This window comes from Megachile rotundata, chromosome 11, assembly GCF_050947335.1.
Source record: "Megachile rotundata isolate GNS110a chromosome 11, iyMegRotu1, whole genome shotgun sequence".
Taxonomy (NCBI): Eukaryota; Metazoa; Arthropoda; class Insecta; order Hymenoptera; family Megachilidae; genus Megachile; species Megachile rotundata.
The window spans coordinates 8,755,519-8,776,592 of NC_134993.1; the positions used below are offsets into that span (position 1 = coordinate 8,755,519).

Here is a 21,074-nt window from a genome sequence, read left to right on the forward strand (position 1 = left end):
GAAAGAGAAATTTTTAAATTCTGAAATTGTCAAGGTTCTGAACTTTTAAGTTAATAACTTAAGTTACCAAGTTACTAAATTAACAAATTTTAGAATTATCAAATTTCTAAAGTAGGAAATTCTTAAATCACCAAATTTCTAAATTATGGATTTTCTAAATTACCAAATTTCCTAGAAAGAGTTCTATGTTAGAAAATGAATAAATTACCAAATTCTTGAATTAATGAGTTTCTGAGTTATCAAGTAAATTTCCAAATTCCTAAATTATCAAATTCCTAAGTCACCAAATTCCTAAATTGCCAAATTTCTAAATTCCTGATATTCTAAATTAAGAAATTTCAAAATTATAAATCTCAAAATTCCAAAATTGCCAAATTCTCAAGTTCTCAAATTATCAAATTACCAAATTTCTTAATTCTAAATTTCTCAGTTCTAATTTTTCAAATTACCAAATTTTTGTATTCTAAATTTTCAAATTACCAAATTTCTCAATTCTAAATTTTCAAAATACCAAATTTCTCAATTCTAAATTTCTAAATTACCAAATTTCTCAATTCTAAATTTTCAAATTACCAAATTTCTCAATTCCAAATTTTCCAATTACCAAATTTCTCGATTCCAAATTTTCCAATTACCATTTTCTCAATTCTTAATTTCTGAATTACCAAATTTCTCAATTTCCAAATAAGAAATCTTAAAATTACCAATTTTCCAAATTCCCAAACTAATAACTGTACACATCATAATACACGATACGAAAATAAAACAAAAGCTTGTAAAGGGGATTAAAAACTTTCGCATACCCCCCGTAATTACTTCGTAGTTATGCGATAGAAAGTTCAAGGTTTATCTTGGAATGTTACAATACTGCTGTTTGAATTGTCGAATAACTTGTTTTGTGTACTCAATTTGTATCTTTTTCAAGACTAATCGCTCTACCGCTTATAAAAAATGAACATTACATGTGATCATAAGACAGTTTATTATTAAAAGAATTACAAATCGTACGTCAATTATGGAGATAAGTTGTTTTCACCACAGAGAAAAGCGTTGTTTTCATTAAATTATTACTTTTAGCTCGTTAACTTTTATTATTAAAGAAAATCGAATTTTATTAATGCTATGAATGCAGGCTATACACTATTTATTTCTTATCTATTAAAAATTAGTAACTATACTCGTGTTACTATGTTCTAGTAATTATAGTAATTTTTTTAAACATTATATGAAGTTATGCACTTTTTTACTATTTTTGTGATAATTACTAAAACAGTAAAATTACTATTGTACAAATTAATTACAAATTAATATTATAAACATTTTTATTCTTATATGAAATTATATTTAAAAATTTAGAAGTTTAAATAGAAATTACAATTTTTTAAAATTTAAAAGAAATTTACAAATTTGGAATTTTGAAAACAGGGAAACTTGCAAATATAAAAAAAGGTTGGAAATACATAAATTTGGAAATCAACAAATTTTGAAATTTGAAAACTTGGAAACTTGAAAATGTAAAAAAAGAAAATTGGAGATTCATAAATTTGGACATTTGAAATGGAAAATTGAACATTTGAAAATTTCCAAATTTTGAAATTTTGCAATTATGAATTTGGAAAGATGGATACTTGGAAATTTCAAAATTTCAAAATTTCAAAATTTCAAAAAATCAAATTCCTAAATTTGCAAATCCAGAAATTTGAAAATCTGGACATTCAAATTGGAAAATTGGGTGTTCAAAAGTTTGTAAATTATGAATTTGGAAAGATGAAACTTGGAAATTTCAAGATTTCAAAATTTCAAAACATCGTATTCCTAAATTTGCAAATCCAGAAATTTTAAAATCTGGACATTCAAATTGGAAAATTGGGTGTTCAAAAGTTTGTAAATTATGAATTTGGAAAGATGGTAACTTGGAAACTTGGAAACGGAAATTTCAAAATTTCAAAAAATCATATTGCTAAATTTGCAAATCCAGAAATTTGAAAATCTGGGCATTCAAATTGGAAAATTGGGAATTTAAAAATTTGTAAAAATTAGATTCCTATATCTGGAAATGTGGAAATCTGCAAATCTAGAAACTTGAAAATTGGGAAGTTTAAAAATTTACAAATGTTGAACTTAAAAACTGTGCAACTTAAAAAACATAAAAATTGAACCCCAAAAATTAGAAAATATTTTTGAAATTTGCACATTTGTTATACAAAGGTAGCCCACATCGTATCGGATCTTAATACCTGTTCCTTAGCGGTAAACTGTCGAGACCTAAAATTTCGAGACGCTGATCGATAAGAAGTGTGTCCGGAAGACAAGTTCGGCCCTCGAGGTCAGAGATACCAGGTTAATGGAGGTCAGGATCCGCGTTCAGGTCGCGTCGAGGCCATAGAAAAGCGGATCGGGATTAAAGTAGATTGCGATCATTCGTCTGTACTTTGACTCGTTCTTCTTACGAATGCTTTATAGAGCTGTCGGTGCCGCTTACAGTCATGCAGGTGTAAACCTTATGACAATATTATGAACGGCCATTACAAACTGTTATGGTTCTAACCGCTGTTGTAACTCCTCAACTTTACATGGCGATTTTTCTTTCTTTTATACATCAATTTTTTATTATTATTATTTCTTTATTATTATATATTGTAATTTATTTATTTACATCTTAATATTTGTTCATTTATAATTTTTGTATTATTGTTTATTAATATTTATTTATTTATTATTTCTGTTTTATTGCATATTTTGTTATTTCTTTATTGTTACATGTTATTATTTATTTATTTACATATTAATATTTATTTATTATTTCTGTATTGTTGTATGTTATTATTAATTTATTTACATATTAATATTTGTTTATTTATTACTTTTCTTGTGTATTAATATTTACTATATTATTCCTGTTATATTTTATATATTAATATTTATTAATTATAAACAAACAAATATTGTTATTACTTGTTGTTATAAATTAATATAAATTGTTCAGTTTTCTTTTAGAATATAATAATAGTATATTCAACTAATTCTTCATCAAAAAATAACAATATCTTCAAACAATATTAATTTATCTTAACAAAATTAATGTTTTTAATTTTTTATTTATAACTTTCATTAATTCTTAAATTTATGAACATGAAATATATTGCACAACAAACTATATTATAGTAATTATTATATATGCAGTAATAAATAAAATAGTAATAAGTATAATATTTTCGAATGTAAGTTGACGAGATGACGCCACAATGAGACCCTCGCTCGCAAACGGCAATATAACGAGACTCTACTGTAGCTTGTTCCGATCTCCAATAAAAGCATCTTCATCGACTTAGCAAATGAAACAAAAAGTTGTAGAATTAAATTGAAACTGTTGCACGGTTCTCGACAAGGGTTACATCCAACAGATCCAATCGTAGCGTGTACAGGACGATGTTCTTTAGGTGCGTCGAACGTGTTGTGGCAACAGTTCCAGGGCCGGTGCGAGTCGAGTAAAATTTTAGGAGTATAATTAAGACTTTACTGTGTGAAATTTCAAAAATGATTTACTATATTTCATTCTGAAATTATCAAATTTAAAAAATCTTCAAGTATTGTAATTTTTACATTTTTAAGTTTGCAAGTTACTAAACTTTCAAGTTTATATGTTCGTACATTTCGAATTGTTCAAATTAATGTAGTTTTAAATTTTCAAGTTTTTAAATTTATGGATGTTTAAGGTTCCAAAATTTGAAATTTGTTTACATACAAATTTTCAAGTTACAAAATTTTAATCCACTTTTCAACATTTCTAAATTTTAAAATATTTTAACAGGCAAGTCCCAAATTTCTAATTCAATTCACTAAACTATCAATTTTTTAGTGTTCTAAATTCATATATTTCCATATATTCAAATTCTCAAACCTAAAAGTTTCTAAATTGCCAAATTTTCATACTTTCAAATTCTTAAATTCCAAATCACTAAATTAATAAATTTTAAAAACCCAATTCCCATATTTGGAAACTAGGAATTTTTAAATTCCTGGAGTAAAATTTCTGAAAAAATGAAAAAATGTCAGAGTTGCAAAATTCATAGATTGAAAAATTCTAAAATTTTTGAACTTCACATTCAAGAAAAATTTGCTTCCGACCCTGAACACGAATCATTGCACCTCACCTTAATATTACTTCACACGAGGCTGCACACCGTACGCATACATTTACGTTCTACAAGGTGTCCGATCTTTGTACCCTGAAATATCTGACTTAACCCCTTCCCGTGTTTTGACGAGTCTCACTCGTGACGCACTCACAACTCAAATATGATAAACCTTACTCAAATTTTGAATACTCTTCAACTTGAAGTTTAGATCCAACTATAATTTGCGTTGCCAAGGATCCCTAAATATAAAATACTTAGAACATTTTAATTTTCTTTGTCCGTTTTAATGTTATAGTCCTGAATGGTTAGTCTTGACTGACAAATAAATGGCACGGGAAGGGGTTAAACTTCATAATAAGTATCGAAAAAGAGTTCTAGCAACAATTTTTTTAACAAAATTTCAAGATAATATTAGTGTTTCGCAGTAAATCATTTAATAAAAATGAATAATGTTTAAGGTAACTTAATCTACGCCATTTTGCTTACTTAACTTAACCTAACTTTAGTGTAACTTAACCTACGCCATTTTATTCACTTAACCTAATCTAATATTAATGTAACTTAATCTTCACCATTTTGTTTACTTAACCTAACCAAACTCTAATCTAAATTGAATTTACTAACGCAACATAATCAAATGAAATTAAATTTTAACCTAATCAATCTAAGCTAATCAGATTACATAACCATACCTAACCTTACTTAACCAACACAACTTTAAGAAATTGTAAATTTAAATAACTGAACATAACCAAACTAAATCAAGCTTAATATAATATTGCTTAACAAACCTAATCTAACTTTAATTTATCTTAATTTAGTTTAATTAATATAAACAAACTTAATCTTATTCAATCTAATAACTCAGTTTTAAAAAATTCTAAATTTGAATAATCCAACATATACTAACCAAATCAAGTATAACCTAAAATAATTTAACAAACCTAACCTAACTTTCATGTGTCCTAATTTAGTTTAATTAACATAAACAAACTAAATATTGTCCAATCTAATAACACAATTTGAAAAAATTCTAAATTTGAACAATCCAACAAATGCAAACCAAATCAAACATAATTTAAAATTTCTTAACAAACCTAACCTAACTTTCATCTGTCCTAATTTAGTTTAATTAACATAAACAAACTAAAACTAGTCTAATCTAATAACCAACTCAATTTTAAAAAATTCTAAATTTGAATAATGCAACATAATCAAACCAAATCAAGTATAATCTAAAATTTCTTAACAATCCTAACCTAACTTTAGTTTGTTCTAATTTAGTTTAATTAACACAAACTAAACTTAGTCTAATCTACTTATCTAATCAAATTTGACTTAACTAATCTAACCTAAACAGACCAAATCAAATCTCCTCTAACCTAACCTAATGTACCAGTATTAAAGCGTATATATCTTCATGCTAATATTATTAAAGCTGATGATAAAGTTAGGTACACCCTGTATACACACGGGGATAACCCAACGATTGTACAACACTTTCTAACGTGGGCTCGATCGGAATATCGGATTCGACGTCGATCTCTCGAAAGACGATCACGCGAACACCGTCAGATTCATCTCACGTTCTTATTTTTTTCACTTTGCGGTTTAACGACGAAAGTGCACGCGAATCGGTACCGGCCGATCGACCATGACACTCTTTTTATTTTTCCTCTCGAAGCTGTCCGTGCAACCGTCAAAGAAATTCACCGGTCTGTGAGCAAATTTTCGATGAACCCGACCGACATATTCAACATGGCGGCGAAATCGTGGCGCGCTGATTGAAACGCGATTTCGTAAATCATGTCAGCCGTTCCTCTTTAGTGGGTTAATTAAAACGGTTTTCCTTTTTACGGGTCGCCACGGATCATTCGGGTTTCCCAATAATTAATGCCCGATCAAATTTATGGATCGTTTTGTAATTGCGCAGGGGCTTTTAGATGAATCAAGTGAAATACGAGCGAGGATGTTTAACGAGGCGAGAAAACGCTGGCCACTTTTTCATTGCTTTACGACAAGCGATTGTCGTAATGTGTTAAACTTGTGACGATAAATAGCAAGAAAGTTTGAGACCTGTTGATCACATAATGATGTTATTTATCCTTCTTTTTCGCTTTTAATCACTGCCATAAATGCCGTAATGAGCTACCTTTTTTTACTTTATTTATAGCTATCGTTTACGACTGCTGATGAAGGCTTGAATATTTTAGACTTCTAGATTTCTTTTTTATTTGCTAGATATCTAGGTTTATATTTTTTTTTATTTTTTTATTTAAATATATGAGACTTCCGTCTGACGTTTGTGCAAGTTCAAACATTTTTTAATTTACAAATTTGAAAATTTAATGCTTATAATTTTCTATTTCTGTATTTGCACATTTGTAAATGTGAAGTTTAATACTTATGAATGTTTGAATTTTTGTAGTTTCAAATTTTATCATTTATATTTGAAAATTTGTAAATTTTTTAATTTTTGCATTTACATTTTTAAATTTGTATATTTTCAAATTTTATCTTTTGTAAATTTCTAAATTGTCAAATTTTATCATTTACATTTGCAAATTTGTAAATTTTCAAATTTTATCATTTACATTATTAAATTCGTACATTTTCAAATTTTATCGTTTGTAAATTTCTGAATAATCAAATAAGAAACTTGAATATTTCTGCATAAATTCAAAAATTTTCAAACTAAGTTTATATATTTACACTCATAAATTTCAAAATTTTGATTTCCTTTTCATTCCACTCGAAAAAGCAATTCAAACAAAGATTTACGATTTCCAGTATGAAAGTAATTAAAACGTTTACTAAGATAATATCATCCCCCATCAATTAAAACCCGAGTTTCTCAAAACCCCCTCGCTAGCATTCAATTATCTGTAATACCCCCTGAAAATACATATCCATGGCAGCCACAAATCCATAGTTGAATTTAAATGTAAGTTTAGATTTATTCCCGCTATAGAAAAGGCCGCAGCTGCGTTTAGTGCGTGTTGGTTTGAAACGAAATCTCGTGTATATGTGTGCGATATACGTAAAGGGATGGTTCGGAAGGGGTCGATAATTGTGACAGAATTTCAATCCTTTGGATGCTGAACCTAATGCCGTGTACTGACCACCAATTCAATCAAGTTCCAACCAATCGTAGTCCTCGATATGGGATTTTAGCCTAGGATCGTGGCGAGGGATTTTGTTACGGTCCGATGGAGACAAATAAAATACCACGGAACGTATATGTATATCGTTGGGAAAATACGTATTAACTATTCAATGTCGAGTAGAGAAAAATTGAACGCATTTGTATCGAGTTTATCAATTTTCTGATAATGTACACCTTTGCACTCTGGAGATTTATTTTGCAATTTCAAATACAATAGCGTGCAAAAGGTTAAAAAAACGCAATATACATTCAATTAACACATGTATATTTAAGAACGAAACGATTTACGAGAAGTTAGTGTTTGCTTTGATGTTTTGGTCAAAGTGGAATTCAGGAGAATGAAGGTTCTGCGCATAATTAGTACGCATAATGGCGCGAAATTTGAACTTGTTTATAACATGGAGTTAGGATATTGAAAATAGATGGCGAAAATATTAAATTAAATTTTTGTGCGATCTATATATTCTATCTATATATTATTCTGTGTATTAATAAAGTTAATATGGTAATCTATGGAATGAATATTTCATACTATGCTTGGGGTACTTATATTAGGGTTAGTTGGAAGCAATTTATGGGTTTTGCAAGTTAAATGTAATTGAATTTGAGGGATTTACATTTAAATTATAACCTGATCTGATTTAATTAAAACTTAGAAATTTTCGAATGAATATACTTATAGTACACATATAGGTTAACTTATAATTTAATCTATATTGAATTAATTTGTGAAATATATTACTGATTAAATTTAAATTGAGAATTATGTAAAAGCCTATCCTCAAATCCCCAAATCTCCAAATTTCCAGATCCTAACAAGGGTCGTTGACTCCACCATAAAACTAAACCTAATCCAACCCAAACAAAAACCGTGGTTACGTCAGTATAGTACTCCACTCTAAACCCTACGTACCACCATCATTATTGCGATCACGAATCTAGCGTGAAACTAAATTTCTCGACTTTTCTTTGTATCGTCACTGATGTGGAGAGAGCGTGTTTCACAGGTCTCTCAGTTGCTACGTAATCCGGTCCGTAACAAATTAACAGCACACGTGTTTCGCATTCGCATCGGCATGTTCCAAAGACGGCACTTTATGAACCCGTGTTTCAAGCACGAAGTCAATCGAATCATCGTATCTTTGTAACCATCAGTATCGACATGTACAGGACCTTCCAAAAGAAATAATAAATGCGTTGGACAGTATGTACAATTTACGGTAATTTATGGACACACATGTGCTCTTATAGAATAAAATTAAATGAAGATGGCGGCAGCAGCCACATATTAGGTGAAAGGGATTATTATAGTTAGGCGAGGTAAATCAACGTGTACAGACTTTTTCAGAGATAATAAATATAATTCTTTAGAAAATGGCAGTGTGGATGTAGTAAAAATGAAAGCATTTCGAGTAAAAATTTTAGTATAAATATATAGGGTGGTTCACCACATTTTGCCATCTAGATTTGTGTCATTATTATTACTCATAACAATGTTTTAGATGAAGTTGAATGGTTTTGAGAGGAGCATATGCTGGTGGTATATTTCTTTTTGTAGGTGGACGTGTAAAGGACACATGAAGGTCATTAATATTTTTTCAAATGGAATCATATATTTTTCATTGCATCAGCTGATACTCCTTCATATTCTTTATAAAAAAAGTATTAATCTCTTTATGTAAAAAAATCGTTAGTTTAGGAGATATTTTAATTTTAATGTCTATTTACAGAAAAGGTTCAATGTGGCGACCATTTGCATCAGAACACTTTCTGAATCGAGAAATTAATGACTTACTAACATTCCGTAATGTATAATCTTTCTGCATGTGTAGCACTTTTCCCAGCTTCAAAATAAACTGATAACATGTCTATCTTTTCTTCTTTAGAATACTTCATTATGAAGTGATAATTCACCGTATCGTCGTATTCATCGTATTAGAGACGTCACAGAGACAAAATTTCACTGTTACAGCGTAACAAAAAAACACAAAATCTCACAATTCGTTTGGTGACACGTGACCTTCCAAAGCATGTGGAAAAACACTTGCTGTTTAGTTAGGGCAACTCATAATATTGACCAGAAAGTCATGATTTCCTAACAAGTTAGAATTAAAATATCTCCTAAACTAATGATTTTTTCATATAAATAGATTAATACTTTTTTGTAAAGAATATAAAGGAGTATCAGCTGATGAAATAAAAAATATAATATTCCATTTAAAAAAACATTAATAACCTTCATATGTCCTTTACACGTCCATCTACAGAAAAAATATACCATCAGCATATGACCCTCTCAAATCCATTCAACTTCATCTAAAACATTTTTTGCTATGAGTAATAATAATGACGCAAATTTAGATGGCAAAATGTGGTGAGCCACCCATTATCAACGTGGATACGTGTTAATTTGACGAGGTACACAGTGTGGTTTATTAATGAAACGCCCTGTATAACATGTTCTGTCGGTTCAAAAAGCAGTAAAACCGTGTAGATATTCTGTACATGATCAGCTTTTTGTTAATTTGTAGCTTGAAATATGAGGACCAACCGTGTTTCCTTTAAAGTAGAAATAGGAGAAAAAGCGTAAGAAGTCTACTGACGAGTCGACAGTTTAATGTTACGGTAAATGTGTGCTCTAACAGTTTCGAGAAGGTGTGATGTTCGAAGAAACCGTTTGTTCTGGCTATTTATCGTTGCTATGGACTATTCAAGCAAAATGTGTTTGAAATTAAAAGAGAAACTGAAAATACAAAGTAGGTTCTTTTTGGAACTAGAACAGTATATGCTAATTTTTTTTGCAACTAGAACAGTTATGTCTAGGTTTTTTTAGAACTAGAATATTTATTGAACTAGGGGTTTTTGGGATTGGAACAATTATGAGTTAATTCTTTTTTTAAAAGAAAAATTTATGAAAAATTTTGTATAGAAAAATTTACGAGTTTATATGGGTCAATATTAATATGAAATTTTTCAAAATTGCAAAAGCATAAGTTTGAAAATTTAGAAGTTAAAAATATAGAAATTCTAAATTTTTTAATTTTCATTCTTAAAATTTTTAATTTGCAAGTTTGAGAATTTAGAAGAATGAAATTTAACAATGTAAAAATTACAATTTTCAAACTATCAAGCTTTCAAATTTTTAAATTATAAAATTTATGATTTTGAAAATTTTTAAATTAAAAATTTTGTCAACTTAAAATTTAAGAATTTTAACATTTTTAAATATTACAGAAAACTTGCAAATTGAGAAATATAGAAATTTTAAAACTTAAAAATTCCAAATTTTGGAAGTTAATAAAAATAAAATTTCAAATCTTCAATTCAGGAACTTAACTGCCTATTATATGATACCCATCAGTATGTGTCACGTGCGCAACGTCTTCCGCGTCCGCACGAACGCACTTGTCCATCACAAACTTTTCCTCTCACCAATATAAAAGAAAATACTTCAAACATTATAACTGCCAAACATTTTAACATTTTAAATACCTTACGTTGAAAATTTTAATTTCACGACTTTTTGTTGGGACTGTATAGCCGTGTGGTACACTTTCTCATATACAAACGGTTTCACGTTCAAGGGCTAATTCTTAGTCAGCATATTCCGTAAATCCTGCGACACGTAGGCGTTGATTTTTTCGTACATTTGGCACGAGCGTCGTCTTTTGACCTCATTCGAGGATCGTGTGTCGATCTTGCAGCTCGGTCACGAATAAGGTAACTTCTTCGAAAGAGACGAAAGACAGAGTGAAATAATAATGAGCGAAACGAGGAAGGGAAATATTAGAAGGTTACTCGTCGCTGGTTAACCTGGCGGGCGAAGTTACGTAATGTCAGGATGTCCGTCCGTCTGCTTCATAAGGCATTCCGTGAGCAGCTACCGCTTCCACCTTACCGGAACGGTTTTACTAAACTTACCGGCGTAATACACGTGCTTTCAAATTAAAAATATTTAATTATTTTACACTTCCCGCCCTCGCACTTTCCAATTACTCAGGTAAAGACGAGGACTTGAAATTGGTGCTTTCTTAAATCTATGGGGTTGTACGCGTGATGTATAAACATAGTGAAACGAACAATGTAGAAAATCGGAAATAGAATGCGATCCGTAATTCGGATTAATGTGGAAAGATGGCGGCACTATCTGATTAATATTATTTTTCCAGTGCTCTGTCGTTCTACAACTTCTGTCTACTGGTCAGTTGTTCCGTTTCCGTGTTCTTCCGTTAACGTTTCGAGTTCGCATTCGGTGTTTTTAGGAATGATATTTAGTAATTGTGCTACCGATCCATGTCCTCTTCAACAGGTTAATACTACAATTTGAAACAGGTATTTAACTAAATCTACAGTGTCATGCGCGTAGTGTACAAACACAGTGATACAAATAATAGTGGCAATTGATAATGGAGAAATAACCTCAAAAGAATTCAGCAGTAACTAAAAAGTTTTAACCTCAAAACTTTTTTCAAAACTAAATGCTAGAAAGTGCAAATGAAAGGTTATGTCATATATGCTTAAAATTGCTAAAATATGGGATTTGAAATAATGGCGGACCGTGAGTTTTAGGTTAGATTTTAGAGAATTTAACACTAAACCTACTAGGATGTAATACACATTTATTTTGACATTAAAAATAATGTAGAAAAATAAATTTGGGATAAATTTTTCTATTTTATTTTAGCCTTAATTTTAATTTTGGTATGTATTATATACCAGTAGGTTTAGGGTTTCATGGTAGAAAAGGAAAGCGAATCGTGCATTTTTATACCGCCATTCTGGTTTACGATGCCAAACTCCTTTCGGAGGAAATAATTAATGCCGAACAGAAACGTAAAACATTACTGACGATTTCAATTACGAGTTTATTCGAGCTCGTTTTCAATGGAGAAACTTTGTTTTTCTGTTAATACGCTCCTTTGTTGGTGAACGGTTTGGATTCATTTCGGTCAAATAACTGGGAAATGAAACCTAGGTTCAGGGACGTATCAAGAGAGTACCTCAAGTTCTTGAAAATGTGATTTTTAAAACTTGTACTTTTAATTTAAAATATAAGTGAAATAAATTTTTGTATTTTTTGAAGTTATTTTGAAACTGGATTTTGCAATTTGGATATTTCAAAATTTGTGACTTTAGAATTTAGTAGGCCTTACTTTGGAATTCTGAAGCTTTGAAAAACGGAGTATTTGGAATTTTAGAGTTTAGATATGTGAAAATTTGTAATTTTGTAATTTTGGATATCTGAATACTTGGCATTTTAGAATTTAGATATGTAAAAATTTGTAATTTTAGAATTTTTGAATTTAATAATTTTACTACCTTAGAAATTTGTGTTCCTTAGATTTTCAAAATTTCTTCATCGGTATTTTAAAACCTTGTTCTTTGAATCAGTAAAAATTTGAGGCTATAAAATTTTTGAAACTTCAGATATTAAGACAAGAATTCAGAAATCTATAAATAATTTGAAAACTTCAATTTTATAATTACCTACAATTTACCTAAATTTCTACTTATCATTTTTTTTAAATCTTAAATTATAACAACTATAAAAATTTAATTTAACCAAATATCACCCTGACTCACAATATGAAAAGAGCCTTATATTCATACATCCAACTCTCAAGGTAGATACAGCCCTGACTTAATACAGTTCGTGAGAAAATTGATTTCATCACACGTAAGAAAACGGTGCTTTCGTTGATCATTTATCCAGATGACGAGGGGCGTGTGTGCACACACCCCCTGTAATCAAAGATCGTCTAATTGATTCGCCGTGCATCAAATGTGGGATAAAAACGTGACCCAGATGATTGACTGGAACAATGACCAAGTGAAGCATGTAAGCACAACGAATTATATCGACGCCTATTCGACTGGAAGTCCCATAAAGCCCGGTTGAATGGTGCTAAAAAGAAAAGATTTATTCACTGCATTAAATTTTGCATTCATTTTGCTAACTGCAGCGACGTTTTGTGACACGAAATGGAGAACAGTTGGATCACTTTTAGGTTATGATTTTTTATTCATAATCAACGCGTTATTTTTGACGGAGGAAGGGTGCAGTAATTTTTCTTTGTAAAATATATTTTTTTTGGTGAGATTTATGCTTTTGATATGTTCGTAAGATTGATTTTTTTTTAATTTTTAAAAGTAAAAGCATTTTTAAATACTTTTGTAAAAGAAAGAATGAGGGTTTTATAGATTTGTAAATTTATAGTTTTTGTATTTTTTAATTTGTGAATTAGTAGATTAGATGATTGGTATGTTTGCTAATTTTTGTTTTTGGAAAGTTGAGATTTTGGGTGCTCAGTTTTATATTTGTGAATATGGGTGTTTGAGGTTAAGTACTTTCAAATTATTGCATTCACAAGTTTCTGAATTTTTCAATTTCTCAGTTCCTACATTTCTGTATTTCTATTTTTCAAAATTTCCAAATTTCTAAATTTCCTAATTTCCCAACTTCCTAATTCCCTAATTTCCAAATTTTCTAATTTCCTAAATTCCAAATTTCTAAATTTCCTAATTTTCAAATTTCCAAATTTCCAAATTTCCTAATTTCTAAATTTTCTAATTTCCTAATTTCCTAATTTCCTAATTTCCTAATTTCTTAATTTCCAAATTTCCAAATTTGCTAATTTCCTAATTTCTAATATCTAAATTTCCAAATTTCAAACATAATAATTACATATAAAAATTTTGTCCAAGCTTCATAAACAATTCTCTTTTAATTTTTCAATAAATCTCTCGTGCTTCTAAAAATTAAAAATATACAATAAAGTGTGATTTCTTGATTAACAAAAATTCTATAATATGTTAAATACATTTATTTCTCTATAATATCCAAAATATATTAATTTATCTATAATATATTAAGTATGTTTATTGCTAACTACAACATGAAATTATGCTAATAAAGTAAACATCATACAAGTATTACGCAATTGTTGAGAGCGTCATTACGGCATAATGTTCACTGGACTTCCACCATTGTTACTCGGACAGTTTACAGAAAGGTGTAGCCTTACAAACACAATAAAGTAACCAACGAGGTTTTTTTTCACTGAATTCAAGAGATAACGGTAATGACCATTACGCCACAAGCATGAACTGTGTTTCATTGTATTCTTTATTCTACGCGCGCAAAAACACTGCACATCTAACACAATAGACTATGTACGTGATATACAGTGTGTTCCAATTTCTACATAACATTATTCGCAAAAATCAAAAAAAAAGATCTTACTCAATGTTTCAAAGGGTTTCAAGGATCTCACGGTTACAAAGGGTATTATTTCATTAAAAATTATAACAAAAATATTAAAGCTCTGGTCGATACAGAGTGTTTCAGTTTTTGCATAACATTATTTGTAAAATAAAAAAAGATTTTACTCAACGTTTCAAAGGGTTTCAAGGGTCTTACGGTTTTAAAGCTTCAAATGGTATTATTTCATTAAAAAATTATAACAAAAATGTTAAAGCTCTGTACGATACAGGGTGTTTCAGTTTTTACATAACATTATTCGCAAAAATAAAAAAATGGACGTTACTCAACGGTTTCGGAGTTTTAAAGGATATTATTTCATTAAAAAATTATGAAAAAAATACTAGGTTATAAAATAAAAATTATGAAAAAAATAAGGGTGTTTCAGTTTTGTCCACATAACCAGAATACTCCATAAATAAAAATAAGAAAAAATGTTTATACATAGGCTATGCGTTATTGAAAGTTATTAAAAAATTATGAAAATCGACAATCGAAGGAGAAAATTATCCTTGTAATCTTTGTAATCTTTCAATAAAACATTTAAGAGCCCACATTTATATAACATTTTTAATTTTTATTTATGGAACACATTGGTAAAGTTTTGCAAAACTGAAACATACTGTATGTGACATCGAAAGAATAATACAATCATTTTGTACTTTTGTAACTTTTTAATAAAGTGTTTGAATTCTATGTTGATATCTTTATTAATTAAAATTTCTATGTTAATTCTATGTAACATCTTATATGTTGGTAATTCGATGGTAAAAATAGGACACCCTGTATGCATACCCGCATGCTCGAACATACTTAACCTGCTAACCGGGTCATTGTTCAACTGGAAAACAATTATTTTCTCATACATATGTAATAAAAACCGAATACAAGAAACAGTTAGCTTTTTCTTCATATTTCACACGACAGTCTGCAGTGTAAGGGTTAGGTTTGACCTTGTAGAAGATAATGTTTCTTTTTTTTTTAATTAATGATATTCGTTATTGTTTCTTTTATGGGAAATAATACTCTGCAAATAGGTTATAAATGTAAGGCTAATTAGATATGTGGCTCAGGGTCAATTTTGACCCATTAATATAGTTGTTTCTAAACAATGCTAGTTGAGCATGCGTGTAGTGTTTGTTATTGCATATCGAGTGGCGCATTTTGAAATATGGAAAGTGTAACACGATTTCTAATGTGAAACATGAAAGTTTAATGCGATTCAAAATAGCACTGGTGTATTGATTTCCAGCTTGAAATTGGGCAGACTGCGGTAAAATTTTGCCTGTGTTAATTTTGTGGGGTGCAGACAGTAAATTAGATAGTTTATAGGTTATTACAAAATAATTTATAAAATTACATATTTTTATATTTTCAAATTTTTAAATGTACTATTTTTTCAATTTTAGAATTTCAAAATTTCAAAATTTTCAAGTTTCAGAATTTCTCAATATTTAAATTTACAAATACTCAATTTTTTAATTTTCAAATTTCAAAGTTTCAAAATTTTTTAATTTTCAAATTCCCAAATTTCAAAATTTCTTAATTTTCAAATTCCAAATTTTCAAAATTTTTAATTTTCAAATTCCCAAATTTCAGAATTTCTAACTATTTAAATTTACAAATACACAATTTAAAATATTTCAAATTTACAATTGTTCAAATTCTAAATTTCAGAATTTACAATTCCTAAATTTTTGAATTTTCAAATGTTCATAAATTTCCAAATCTCTAATTCTCCAAATTTCTAAGTTTCCAAACATCTTAGTATCAAAACACTGATACTAAGTGTTTCCATTTCTACATTTTCTACTTCTATTTCCAGTTTTACACTTCCTAAATTTTCATTTTAAATTATGTATTTTTTCAAAATTTCAATTCTTCAATTTTTCAATTTTCTATACATCTATAAATTCCAAATTTAATTTCCAAATTTTCAAATTTCCAAAAAGTGATATTTCCACACATGCATATTTTGAAAATTACTAATCTCCAATTTTAAAATTTTCAAATAAAAAATTGTTAATTTTTTAAAAATTCTAAAATTCACTAAATCATTTCTGGTATGGGTCATTGCCCCTATCAGTAAAGGGGGACTAGTTCCAACCGAAACAAAAATCCTCGTTACGCCAATGCGTATCAGACTTTCTATGTTTCGAAATCCTCCATTCGATATTCAACATCCTGATACATAATTATCTAGATTCGAATTAATTTCAAATTAAATTTAAATTAAAATTGGGCAAGTTTCTAAACCGTTCTTAATTGTTTCTAAACATCTAATGTTATATTCATTTTGTCAAGCACCAATTATAAAATTTAAATCAAGTGAAACAATTATTATCTGATTAATTACAAATACTATACACTGTATATGTATTTAAATATTTAATGAAAAAAAGAGATGAAAAACGGTTTAGAAACTTCGTCCATTTTTGTATTTAATTTATTATTTGATTTTATATTTATCTTAAAAAAAATTATTTTAAATAAATTCAAACAAATTTAAAATAAATTAAATTTATTTTGAAAAATTTTCAATACGTTTAAAATAAATTTAAAATAAATATATTAATGTACAATTTTATTTTAAATTAATATTAACCTACAATAAGTATGTTAAATTATTTAATAAATACATTAATTTGCAGTTCAATTTTAAATTAATGTTAATTTACACTAAATATGTTAAATTATTTAATTAATGCATTAATTTGCAGTTCAATTTTAAATTAATATACTTTCAGTAAACATATATATATTTATTATATTCTTCTGTTTTATGATTATTTGTTATATTTATAGTTATTACTTTAATTGACTGAAAAATGTACCTTAAAGAAAGAAGAAAAGAGTACTTAATTTTGTATACCCCATAAACCATAAAAAATCTCCCAAGAAAGGATCAATGACATACAATAAACCCCAAGATCGAATTCCCCAAATTAAACCGGGGAAAACCCAAGAAAATTCTAGGTAAAAAGTTGAACCCGCGTTTCAGGAATACGATCAATCTAAGCTGTAGGCAATTAAAATTTAAATAGCTGGATCAGCGTGTGCGACAGGTAAGAGATATTTAAATACCTGTATCGACTAGTGTTACAGGTAACAGAGATTTAAATAGCCGGGATCAACCACTTTACCTGCGATCATGATTGTTCGATTGATCCTGCTTGGGATACAGGTAAGCAAAGGAAAGAAAAGATCGGTAAAATCCTTGAAATCTGGTTGTATTGGTGGTGAAAGGACAAGATTCAAACAAAAGAAGCATTTACAGCGAGGTAAAGTTAATATAATAATCTCGGCAATTGCTGGACGGCCAACTTAGGTTTCTATTGTTTTCTGTATTCCGTTAGCCATTGAACAAGTGGCGCTACAAGGGATACAGTGTACGATTGTTGCTAAAAGAGAAATTTCGAATCGTGAGAACGAAACTGGTCTCACGTTTTTCGAGAAAATGTAACTTTAGTAAGTAAAATGTACTAATTTGCATTCGTTAAGTAGAGTTTAGGTAACAGTTAATAGCAATTAAATATGGAAAAGATGGGAATTTGTATTTCATAATTATGCAAATTTATAAGAGGATTTAAATAAGGATTAAATTTCTTAAATACAGAAATTAAAGTAAGAATTTATAATTCTTAAATGTGTATAAAAATTTAGATCAGATTTTGAATAAGAATTTATATTTTTTAATGGTATATAAAAATTTAGAGAAAAATTTAAATAAGAATTTATATTTTTAAAGGTATATAAAAATTTAGAGAAGAATTTAAATAAGAATTTATATTTCTTAAAGGTATATCAAAATTTAGATAAGAATTTAAATGAGAATTTATAGTTTTTAAAGGTATATAAAAATTTAGAGGAGAATTTAAATAAGAATGTATATTTCTTAAAGGTATATAAAAATTTAGATAAGAATTTAAATGAGAATTTATATTTTTTAATGGTATATAAAAATTTAGAGAAAAATTTAAATAAGAATTTATATTTTTAAAGGTATATAAAAATTTAGAGAAGAATTTAAATAAGAATTTATGTTCCTTAAATGCATATAAAAATTTAAATAAGAATTTATGTTCCTTAAATATAGGAATTTAAATAAGTATTTATATTCCTCAAATATAGGAATTTATGTCTACATTTTTATTTTATCCTACAATTATTTTTCAACTTTAAAAATAAAGTTGAAACTAAAAATAATGTGCTAACCTAAAATCAACTCACGCTCCGCCATTGTTTCAAATCCCGCCATTTTAGAAACCTCAAGCATATATGACGTAATTAATCCCTTATGGATTTATACTTTTTAACATATAGTTTTGAGGTTAACACAAATTATGTAAATTAAAATTAAAAAAAAAATTTTCCTAAGTTTATTTTTCTACTTTATTTTTAATTTCGAAATAAATGTGTATTACGCCCTAGTAGGTTTACTGTTAAATTCACTAAAATCTAACCTAAAACTCACGGTCCGCCATTATTTCGAATCCCATATTTTAGCAATTTTAAGCATATATGACATAACCTTTCATTTACACTTTCTAGCATTTAGTTTTGAAAAAAGTTTTGAGGTTAAAACTTTTTAGTTACTGCTGAATTCTTTTGAGATTATTTCTCTATTATCAATTGCCACTATTATTTGTATCACTGTGTTTGTACACCACGCGCATGACACTGTAGATTTAGTTAAATACCTGTTTCAAATTGTAGTATTAACCTGTTGAAGAGGACATGGATCGGTAGCACAATTACTAAATATCAATCCTAAAAACACCGAATGCGAACTACAAACGTTAACGAAAGAACACGGAAACGGAACAACTAGTAGACAAAAGTTGTAGAACGACAGGGCACTGGAAAAATAATATTAATGAGATAGTGCCGCCATCTTTCCACATTTATCCGAATTATCGCATTCTATTTCCGATTTTCTACATTGTTCGTTTCACTATGTTTATACATCACGCGTACAACCCCATAGATTTAAGAAAGTACCAATTTCAAGTCTTCGTCTTAACCTGAGTAACTGTAAAGTGCGAGGGCGAGAAGTGTAAAATAATTAAATATTTTTAATTTGAAAGCACGTGTGTATTACGCCGGTAAGTTTAGTAAAACTGTTCCGGTAAAGCGGTAAGTTTGAATTATTTTATTAATGGTGAAGCGCAAGAGGAAACAAGATGGCGGTTCGAGCGTGGAGGGCGTCGACGAAGAAAATGACGATTATTTGAGAAATTCGATCGTGACTAGGGGAAGTAGTGAACGAGTAATTATTGGCAACACTGGCTATGTTGCCGTGAAACATAAGTGGGCCAACCTGTGTGTGGGTCAGTGCCAAACCACGTCTCGAACTCGATCTCGAGGGATGAGGATTTCTCAGGGACAGCGACCGCTATTGCCGGATGAACTTCGGATCTGAGAACTATCGATCGATTTCGAGATCGATCTACGAGACTCGGATCACGTTACATCAACACCTCGTAACGGATTGTCACGGCCACAGTCTATCCTGTTCGTTTATTTACGACAGATCTACAGATGCAAGTGGGGTAGATGTTTGAAGCCATCTTGAGGATTTTTCAATTTGCAGACTTTACTAAAATTATGTACAAAATATATTTTCATAAATGGAATCTATGAGTTTTTAACTAAATTACAAATTACCTAAATTTTTTAGTACATGAATTTGTAAATTGGTGCCTAGTTAAATTAACCTAATATTTTTATAAATTTTCTGCAAATTAAATTCATCAATTTCTAAATAAAAAATATTCAAATGAATTTATGTTTGATCATTTTTCTATTTATATTTCCACTGAACATTTAATTCCAAATTAAGTGAGCATTGTACGTCCATAAATTTAGTGTTATACTCGTCCGTCGACACAGCTTTTATGGTGAACTTTTCTGTAGTTGAGTTCTCGCGTTTAATTGGAGCTTCGAACAGTATCGGCGAATGGGAAGGAAAGGTTAATTAGGAAGCAGGCTAATTGGCGAAGTAGTTCGAAGAAGGGAGTAAAACGTGGAACTCTGTAATTGGGATTCTGATCTTGAATAGATTATTAGTGGATGAGATAGTTCGATAACGATTGAAGTTTGGAGATGAAACTGGAAAAAGATCTCTTCCGAACTGTTATAGGAAATTGAGTCTCTATTATCTTTTATTGGATGGGTAGGAAATTAAGGGGGGATTTATTGATTTTAGGATTGTTTGAAATTGCTGGAATCTCTTGTGCAATTTACGGAGTATTCAGATTTTGTTATAGCTTCGATAAAGTCATTCATATACATTTGTTATTTTTTAGAATATTTAAAAGTTTATTTAATGTTATGTGGAATAATATTTAATGAAAGTTTATATATTATAATATTAGGTAATGTAGCGTGAAATTATATAACGTGACGTTATACAACATTGGGTGATATAACGAGAGATTAGTCAACATGGGACTACAAGTATGAGACTTATAGTATAGCGTGAAATTATATAACGTGACGTTATACA

At 28.9% G+C, this 21,074-nt stretch overlaps 2 protein-coding genes across 6 annotated transcripts in view; one reads left to right on the top strand and one right to left on the bottom strand.

Annotated features, from left to right (window-relative positions):
- Positions 1 to 21,074, bottom strand: part of LOC105662238 (uncharacterized) — a 100,607-nt gene that overhangs the window by 46,356 nt on the left and 33,177 nt on the right. The window lies entirely within an intron of this gene.
- The window catches only part of LOC105662227 (uncharacterized), a 79,432-nt gene that overhangs the window by 6,082 nt on the left and 52,276 nt on the right, over positions 1 to 21,074 (top strand). The window contains exon 1 of one of the 2 annotated variants that reach the window (XM_012283232.2): positions 11,518 to 11,637. The exons of the other annotated variant lie outside the window; for it this stretch is intronic. The gene's annotated coding sequence lies outside the window, so the exon portion shown is untranslated. Of the gene's footprint in view, positions 1 to 11,517; positions 11,638 to 21,074 lie in introns of those variants that run through there. 2 annotated transcript variants of the gene reach the window in all.